We start from the raw sequence: 9,908 nt of genomic DNA, 5'->3' as shown, positions 1-9,908 counted from the left end.
AACCCTGAGCTTAATGCACTCCATGCAATTGATTCTGTTTAACTTAGAAGTGCCAAAACCTGTCTATTAAGTGCCACTCATCCCACAACTAAAAAAGCAGTCCATATTGACAATACCCACAAAGATGTCCTGTGCGCACACATATACACCAACATTTTTTAAACACTAATATATTTGAATGAAATGAAAAGATGACAAGGCCTGAAAGACTGGAATCTTTAGTACTCTTTACCTTTTGCAATGTGACTGACACTTCCTAAATTCATGACACAGCCTAACTGCGTGTCTTTTCTTTCCACAGCCATGGACACCTAAAAATCCACCCCTGGTAAGTCAGGTTTCAGAGGACATAGAAGACAAGATCTCTGAGAGATGCTGAAGGAAGTAGGACTGTCAGCTGAGTACTAGTTGCCAAAGCTTCAGGAAAACCTGGGTGTGACCTGTGCCCAGGCCTTACAGCACTTAGAGAAAAAAAAAACCTCCAGAAGATGAAATCCCAAGCACAAGATTCTTTGGAAAAAAGGGCCCTGGAGAAGCTTCTTAACCTGTCACACTCAAATAGCCTTTCAGAGTTACAGGAGTCTCAGGTGGAAATAGTAAAGAAAAACCAGAATAAGGCAGAGAAGGATCTGCAGGAGCTAAGAGCCTTCCTGTTACAAGGAAGGCAACGACAGGAAGAGAGAGTGAAGAAAATAGAGGAAGAGCTGAGGCAGGCAATGGAGATTCCCAAAGAGTACTGGCCACACCCTGAAAAATCCCTAAGAAAAGTCATAGAAAACATGCAGAGAAAACTCAGCCTCATGGAGGGGACACTGTCTCACAGGCAAAACCTCCCAGATAGAGATCTGGTGAGATGTGTATCTGGAGGGCTGGCTCTGCAGGGAATTTTCAAAACCAGCCAGCAAGTGGGGCTTATAGAAAAGAGAGAGGAGATACTCAGTGTCCCCAAGGAATTCTTATTCTTTGGCCCTGAGCAGGGCACATGGATGCAAACAAGGGAATTTACATCTTCTCAAGCAGAATCCATGTTCACCCAGACAATAGAGAAGCTAGGCTTCAGTGTAACTGCCTCAGCCAAGGGTGGAGGTTGGGGATTTAGCTTGGAAGCTGGTATGGACCACAACAAACATTCAGACTCCGAGGAAATGGAACAATCACATTCTGAGAAGTCTTACTTCTGCTCTACCAAGTTTATCTATGTCCCAGTTGCCTCTTGTCACTTTCCCATTGATCAGCTCCAGTTCTCCAACACTGCTCTTCAGGAACTGAAATGCATTGAGAACCTTCTGGGTCAGCTTCAAGGCCTAGACAGACTCCCTTTACTGAGATGCAGGGCTGAAGCTTTCTTCCAGAGGTTTGGCTCTCATGCTAACCAGGGCCCTCTGCATCTGGGAGGAATCTACTGGTGGAAAGCCATTTCACAGGGTTTCCAAAGTGAGCAGCTGGCCGAAGTAAAACAGCAGGCAGAAGTGGCCCTGAATGGTTACATAAGAGGCAGCTACAGTGGCTTTGGAGTGGAAGTTAATGGAAGTGCAGAAGTGTCATCCTCTTATGCAAAAGCTGCCTCCCAAAGTACAACCTTTCAAAATCTCCAAACCAAAGTCCAATTATCAGTAGCCCAGACAGGTGGCCCACCTGAAGCAAATGGATTTGTCCAGTGGAAAGCTGGCCTACTTGCCAGTAATCAAACCTGGTGTGTCATTGACCGGGGAGTTCAGCTGGTTCCCATTTGGGACATCATCCTCTCCAGCCACAGAAATGATTTTAAGGATCCACTTCAGCTAGCTAACTTTCTGAAAGACAGCTACACTGCTGTGACAGGCCTACCTGTCCAGATCCAGAATGGGGAAGAACTACTCAGTGTTGGAAAGGTGGCTAGGGATTTCCTAGAAGATGTTAAGTCCTGGGAGGTGTCGTATCCTGAAGAACAGCTTAAAAAACTGAAAAAATTCATGCAAACTTTCAGTCAAAAAATAAAAAATTATGGTACTTGGGTTAACATATGTTTCACAGATTGGGGTCTGCAGAAATTTCTGGTAAATACTGTTAACTTTTGCATAATGTCTTTCATTTATATAATTAAATTTGTTAAATCTCAATTAGGCAGCCTTCTGAATCCTCACATCTACTGAATTAGTAACTTTCCTCAGGCTTATTCCATTATACAGTGGATCTTCCAGTCAGAGTCAGAGCAAGAGCACATCAACATCTCCCAATTTTCTGAATTAATTAATATCTTACAAGAAACCAAGAATGACCTCATGGAAGTGAAAGCCAAATCTGTATCTGCAGGAGTAGTGGAAGAAGCTCAAAGAAAAGCCACTGATGAAGTCAGCTTGTCTCTTGGCTCCTTCTTGAATCTCCTGCAAGAAAAAAAGCAGACAGACAAACAGCTCTTGCTACGTTTTATTGCAGCTGGTGTAGGATATGATGTGGTAAACAGTACTTTTCAGTACCTCCTTGGATGTGATGAGTTAGACTTCCTACTGAATAAAATGCAAACTGCCCAAGATAAATACCAGGACCTCAAAAATATTTGCCCCTACAGGGCTCAGGCATTCCTGGTGCTCACAGGTCTTACAGCTACTGCTGGAGTTACAGCTATTTCACCAGAGGAGAAAATAGAACGACTTGCATTAATAAAAGAACACATGGGCCAATGTTTGTTGAAGGAAGTTGTATATGTCCTCTCCAAACCTGGAGCAGATCATAATTGGGAGAACTTAGAGAGGGGTTTGAAATTGCTCACTGATGGTAATTATGAAGCCACCACCTCTTTGTTGCAAATGGATGAGGTAAGAAAAAACTTGCAAAATATTTTCCATGAAAAGAAGAAAACCCACGAACCACATGATAATGAAAATAGCAGATGTGAAGTCATAGAAAACACAGCTTTCCTGGAATTACTCCAGTGTCTAGGTCTAGAAGAGTACTACCCAAAAAAGATGAGCAGGGATAACTTCCATCTGATCCATAAGACTTCTGTGTACAACACTCAGCCCAGCTCTGAAAGGGAGCTTCCATTCTATTTTCTGCAGAAGCTACTAGTGCTGGATTATGAACTGAGATACCAGGTGTTCAGAGAGGCTAGAAACACACAAAATCAAGTTTATCCAAGTGGCATGACTCAAGAAAATGAGGCTTTTGACCCATATGAAGACATGTTTGAAGACAGTGATACTCCCACTAATTCTTCAGCCACTAATCCTACATCCCATATTCACCCTATGGATATTCAGATGGCAGTCCTTCACTGTGCAGATGACTTTGCCAGACAATATATTTTGTCCAAACTTTCCATTTGCCAGTTTGCCCTCCCACTTCTCATACCGAATCCCTGCAATTCTCAAATTGAGTTCTCTCTCTGGTCTCTCAGTCAAATTAGAAAAAGCTGGCAGGAAGCAAGAAAATCACCAAAAGAGGGCAAAAGCAATTACAAGAATAAGCAGATGTGTTGTGTTTCAACCCCCATTGTGTCCTTTGTTAGAGTTGGAAATGGCTTCTCTGCTTCCAAATCTCAGATCATGAACTGTCTCCTCAGTAAGCGTAAACATGATGTCTTTTTTCACCGACATTGCAGAGGGAGCACCAAAGACTGTCTCTTAATGAAGGGTGTGGTGGAAGTCTTCTGGTTCTGTCCTGGGGGAGAAAATGAGGACAGATTTCACAACTGCTTGACCTTTACCAATCTTCATGGAGATGCAAAGGAACATGAGAAGCAACTCAGCTTCCTGCAGGAAGTCTCTTCTCTCATTGTGATCCTCATGTCAACCTCTGATGACAATAAAGAAAACCGAAAAATTGTCCGTGACCTGGGTCAGTTACCAAAACCTTTGATTTATTTACTTGACAACAGAGAAAAAACAATGGTCAATACTTCTGGCCAAAAAGTGAGAATTGGCATCAGGAACAGAAATGAGGCAGATTTAACACAGGAGCTTATTACTACAATCAGACGTTTGCTAGAGCTCTCACACACTGCTCTCAGCTTAGAGGACTGTATACCATATGCTCGCAAGCAAGGATTCCTTATTGATGAAGACCAGCAAAATTGCAAAGAGGCCAAAGAAAAGGCAGAGGTCTTAATGGCTCTACTGAAAGAAATGAAGATATCTCATGTGAAGGAAAACTTTCTACCCCTTCAGGGACACCTGTGGCATCTCTGGTGTAAAAAGGACAAAGAACTCTATCACCTGAGGGAAAAGGGGAATCGAAGCATTGAGCAACACAAGAGTGAGGTTGAGACAGAAAAACAAAGAATATGGCATGAACAGTTGATCAGAGCCTTTCCTCTCAATGACTTATTGCAAGCTGTCCTTCAAATTCTCCAAAATCATTCAGAAACTCAAACTGACCCTCTACTTTTTGCAATGGCTGAGTGTATTTTTGGACAACCTATCTGCAGGACACTTGGAAAAACTGAATGAAAAGAAAAGATCTCTGTGGTCACTGATAAAAACAGAAAAGAAAAATGCAACAAAGAGCACCTCCCTGAATAGTTTGCAAAAAGAGATAGAAGTTACTTCCAAAGAGATTAGTGACTGTACATTGGGTATTGAGCAACTCCTCAGAGAAGTTAGCCAGATCTATGAAGCTCTGGAAGAAACTTCCCTCATAAAAGACACCCTTTATCTCTGCCTTCCCCAGATAGCTGCAGATCTGCTGATATCTGGTGTTCCCATTGAGCTGATGGATGGGGATGCTTCCTATGTGCCTATAAAGTGGGCAGCAGCTCTTTTTGACAAGGTCTCAGAGAAACTTGGAAACAAATGGCTGTTTGTTCTCTCCATCCTTGGCCTACAGAGTTCAGGGAAGTCCACCCTGCTCAATGCACTCTTTGGTCTGCAGTTCAGTGTCAGTGCTGGGAGGTGCACCCGGGGAGCCTACATGCAACTTCTGAAGGTAGAGGAGACTTTCACAGAGGAACTGGGCTTTGACTTTGTGCTTGTTGTGGACACAGAAGGACTTCGGGCCCCAGAACTCAGCAACAAATCCAAGAATCATGACAATGAGTTAGCAACCTTTGTCATTGGACTTGGAAACTTAACTCTGATCAATATTTTGGGGGAAAATCCATCAGAAATGCAAGATATTCTACAAATAGTTGTCCAAGCCTTTATGAGGATGAAACAAGTAAAAATCTCACCTAGTTGGCTCTTTGTCCATCAGAATGTGGGGGAAGTCACAGCTCAAGACCAAACTATGGAAGGACGGAGGCGGTTAGAGCAGAGACTGGATGAAATGGCAGCAATTGCGGCTGAGCAAGAACAGTGCCCAGGTATAACTGGCTTCAGTGATGTCATTAAGTTTGATGTCAGTACTCATGTTTACTACTTTGCTCACCTCTGGGATGGCAACCCACCAATGGCCCCTCCCAATCCTCGCTATAGCCACAATGTCCAGGAACTGAGAAGTAGAATTTTCAAAACTGCTCAACAGGAATCTTGGCGAAGCATCATGAAGATATCAGATGTAAAGCTCCGAGTCCAAGATCTGTGGAGAGCCCTAGTGACTGAAAACTTTATTTTCAGTTTCAAGAACACCAAAGAAGTCATGGCCATGAGCAAATTAGAAATCATGTACAACAACTGGACCTGGGAGCTAAGGAGTCACGTGCTAGACTTGCAGAACCAGCTGATCAAACAGATTAAGAATGGAATAATCCATACACTCACAACAGGTATGCTTGCAGTTCAAGTTGCAGAAAAATATACAGCTATCAAGCAAGAACTTGAAAAATATTTTGATGAAGATCCTGATAGTGAAATATTAAATCAATGGAAAGCAAACTTTGAAAATAAGCTAACAAACCTAAAAGATACACCAATTTTAGAGAGTAAAACTAAAGTCGAAAGATAAATTAGTTATAAGAAGAATCAAGAAATACTGGATAACAAACAGTCAGATTATGAAAAGGAATTGTTGCAAAAAAGCAGAACACTGGCTTTAACTCTAAAGGGCAAAGAACTGAGTGAAAAAGAGCTATGTGAGAAATTCAATGAACTTTGGAAAACATGGGTCAATAATTTGTCTCCAACTCTCCCTCCAGTCCCAGAGCCTGAAATTGATAGGCATGTTGAAGACATCCTTTTAGAATATTTTAAAAAGGAGACAGACTTGGGGAACATAATAAATAAAAATTATGGAAAAACATTTCAAATAAATTATGCTGACCATGTCACAATGGCAAAAAAATGTCACATTTTTGGAAGGCAATTAGAAGTATGTGATAAAGAGTCCATAGATAGGACTACTGAACACATTGTTTCAAAATTTGATGAAACTATTAAGAACATTGAGAAGGAACAGAGTGATTATAATAAAAGTTATTTTTATGACATCCTGAGAATAATAGAGGATGAGCTGAAATCTGCACCCACTGAGGGAAGATACAAATTTTAAAAGAAGTATCAAATTGACTTATCTTTGTGTTTATTTCAAAGAGCATCAGAAACATTTAAAAAAATGCACAAGGCATTCAAAAGAGCAAATGATCCTATAAACTATCTGGAAAGCAAGAAAGGTGATTGCTTCATGAGTTTTAAGATCTCTTGTCAAGGAGCAACGTCAATCACAACATTTGTTGATTTTCTGTGGAACAAACTCACTTGTGCTGTGTCTACCACCATTTGGGAAAAAATGGTCCTTAAAATTGCTGGGGACATGCGAGCTACCTGCCCAGCATTCAGTGGTAACAGGGCTAACCTGGAGAAACACATTCTTATCTCTCTGGCAGAAAAAGAACATTTTGATGATTACTGGGAGTACATTCATAATCCAGAGTCATTTTTTAAGAATTACATTCAAAACCATATTAAAAGGTATTGTTTAGAAGAAGGAAGTAAAAAAATAAAGACTTTTCTAAAAATGAATTTAGAAGACATCAAGACTGCCATCCTCTGTGCTATTAATGAATCCACAGCAAGAGCTAAAGATCAAAACTGCACTGTATCTGGGTGGTTGGATTTATTCTGTAATCATCTGGGGAGTAACTTAATCTTTCCAAGAAAAGACTTGATAAGCATTGAACACCCAGAGATAAAAGATACTGAGTTTCTCAAAGAAGCCATGAGTAAAGCAGTGGATCCTGCAATGAACACAGTAGAAAAGGAGTGTATGAATCGTCCCCTAGAGGAAATGCTTCCTGAAATCCAGAAATTGCTCTTTGAACATCTCTGTGGCTGCTGGAAACAGTGTCCCTTCTGTAAAGCAATTTGTACAAACACAATCCCTTCACATGATGGAGATCACAGTGTTCCTTTCCATCGTTCTAAGGCTGTCAAAGGACAGATGGGTTAATACTGACCACTTTGCCATTGATTACTGTACTAGTGCAGTAGCAAGTGAATGTTCCTTCATTTTGAGTGATGGTCGTGAATTCCCATATAAGAAGTATCGAGAGGCAGGAGGGGAATATGCCACATGGAGCATCACCCCAGACACATCTACCCAGCCATATTGGAAATGGTTTGTCTGTCACTTCAGATCAAACCTAGAAGAAAAATATCAGAAAAAATTTGCAGGTAGGGGTGAAATCCCTGATGCCTGGACCAAAATCACAAAGGAGGTTGGGCTGGCTGACTTGAAAGAGCAGTAATACTCAATGACCACAAACGAGTACCAGAATCTGAACAAGGGTCACAGAAATTGAACAATCCTAAAACACGTTTGTCTCACAAAAACTGGTCCCTACAATTGCTGGGGAGATGCGAGCAAATGTTAGTAATGACCACCCTCATTATTAACATTTTTCCAATGAAACAACTAAATATAAATCAATAAACATTTGAAGAGCTAAAGATTTTCTGTTGAAAGGACTTTTACTTTGTCTCATTTTTTTCTAGTTCAAAAAGAAATTACTAAAATATATGAATGGTATGATAAAAATCAATTTTAATATATCTCTTATTCATATTTGAAACTATTACTCAGAATGTTGTTTTATTTTAAAATATGTAACAATACATAAATTCCCAAGAAAGTCATTCTAATAGAAGGAAATCAAAACCACACTGCAAACACTTACAAATTTCTGTGGATTAACTATATGGACATTTCAGACCAATCAATACATAGTTCCAGGCTACAAGCTACAAACTGCCTTTTCTTTTGGTTTTTTTTTTCCCCCTCTGAAATAGCAAAGAAAAGTTACCAAACTTTCAATGAAAAAATATTCAGCAAATTCTATGATTCCCAAGCATAGACATATTTAAACATATTCACTTCTGGAAAAGAAAAACACAAGGGACTTGACCAGGATAGAGCCTATGTCAATTCCAAAATTATCAAGGAAATATGAAAAATAGAGATTAAATAACTGTTTTTCTCATTTAACCATCACCTTTCCCCCGCCATCACCTTCACAGTTCCCTGTGCATAATTTTGTTGAATGGTTCACAAGAGTTCAGGTATTCATAGACTAGTCCTTTGTACTAATCTAAGAAAGGTTGGTTTTTTGAACAAGATATATGAGCATATGAAAAGAACCTTTTTAATCTAGGCTGTGGAAATGGTCTGATTTGATAACACCATTCATGATTTTAAGATATTAATCATTCCAGTAAAAGATATGAAAGAATATATACTTCTCAGGTTCTGGTATTTCAATAAGAAATTCTTTTTATGCATTGAAATGTAAGGAAATGCTTCATTCCAGAACAGGATTTTAACACTTTTTGTGCCATAGGGTAGTCATCAGAATAAAAACAAAAAACACCCTAAAGTTAAGGAGGAACCTGAGAGCAGAAATAAATCATTATTATGCAAACCTATATTTCCTGAAAAAAAATGACTTATGCTGGATTGTCAAAGCCAATGATCTAAACAAATCCTGATACCATGAAGAAAATTTCTTCATATCAGAGCATCCATTGGCCTCCATTTACAGACACACACTGTACCCCTCCCTAGCCAGTGAAAACAGACAGTCAGAAGTACAGCAGTCCCAAAACTTGGATCTTCAGACCTGAGACATAGAAGTGCTAATTCTGCTATCTTTGTACCCTCAAAGGGCTTCATGCATACTCTCAGTCTGAGGTCTAATGACCCATGTCTTTAGAAGAAATCCTGGGACAGAAAAATTATAGAGAATGTGGGTTTTCATGAACAGTATGGTTTCCCTTTGTTCTCAGTAAGAGTTGGAAAGTCTACTGAATATGAAGTTGATAAAGTGACAGAAACAGAACCTCAGTGTATCATGGTACCTGTCTCTGATATTACTGCATGCTTGAAAACTGCCATATTCTGTTATCACTTGCTGGATGCCTTTTTATTTTGTTTAATAAATCTATAATAGCATTTAAGAAGTATCATTTATCATAGCTCATATGTTAACTTTGATTTTCAACTCAAAATTGTTGTGTATGAATAAAATATCTTTAATAGATTCCTCATGTATTTAAGCAGTGTGATTATTAAATGAGATTCACAGGCTGTGTCCAACAGATCCCCAAAACTGGCATGAAGTATCATTTATCATAGCTCATATGTTAACTTTGATTTTCAACCCAAAATTGTTGTGTATGAATAAAATATCTTTAATAGATTCCTCATGTATTTAAGCAGTGTGATTATTAAATGTTGGACACAGGCTGTGCCCAACAGATCCCCAAAACTGGCATGAAATATATTGGGATAAAGAGAAGATGACTGGAGGAATGCACTTGTCAGTGATATTAGTGGAGAATGTAAAGCTGCCATCAAGGTTTGATCAGGATATTGGGATTATAGTGTTGTTGGATTGGGGTCACTGAAAGAGGAGCCCTCAGGGCCAGTGGGTGGGAGAGAATGAGTCGAGAATCACATGATCATCAAGAGTGGGAGACACAGGGCACAGGTGTGTAGATGACAGGGTTAGAGGAACCAGAGTTGTAAGATTGGTAGAGATAAGGTTCCCATGGTCACTTGTA

General features: G+C 39.8%; 1 pseudogene; it reads left to right on the top strand.

Moving 5' to 3' along the window:
• The first annotated feature begins 303 nt into the window (after positions 1-303).
• LOC123823833 lies at positions 304-8,929 on the top strand (annotated as a pseudogene).
• Positions 8,930-9,908: the final 979 nt, after the last annotated feature.

This window comes from Phyllostomus hastatus, unplaced genomic scaffold (genome assembly GCF_019186645.2).
Source record: "Phyllostomus hastatus isolate PE091 unplaced genomic scaffold, TTU_PhHast_1.1 phas_contig_1172, whole genome shotgun sequence".
NCBI classification, from domain to species: domain Eukaryota; kingdom Metazoa; phylum Chordata; class Mammalia; order Chiroptera; family Phyllostomidae; genus Phyllostomus; species Phyllostomus hastatus.
Note: the sequence above shows the minus strand (reverse complement) of the source record. Positions and strands in the feature narration are given on the sequence as shown.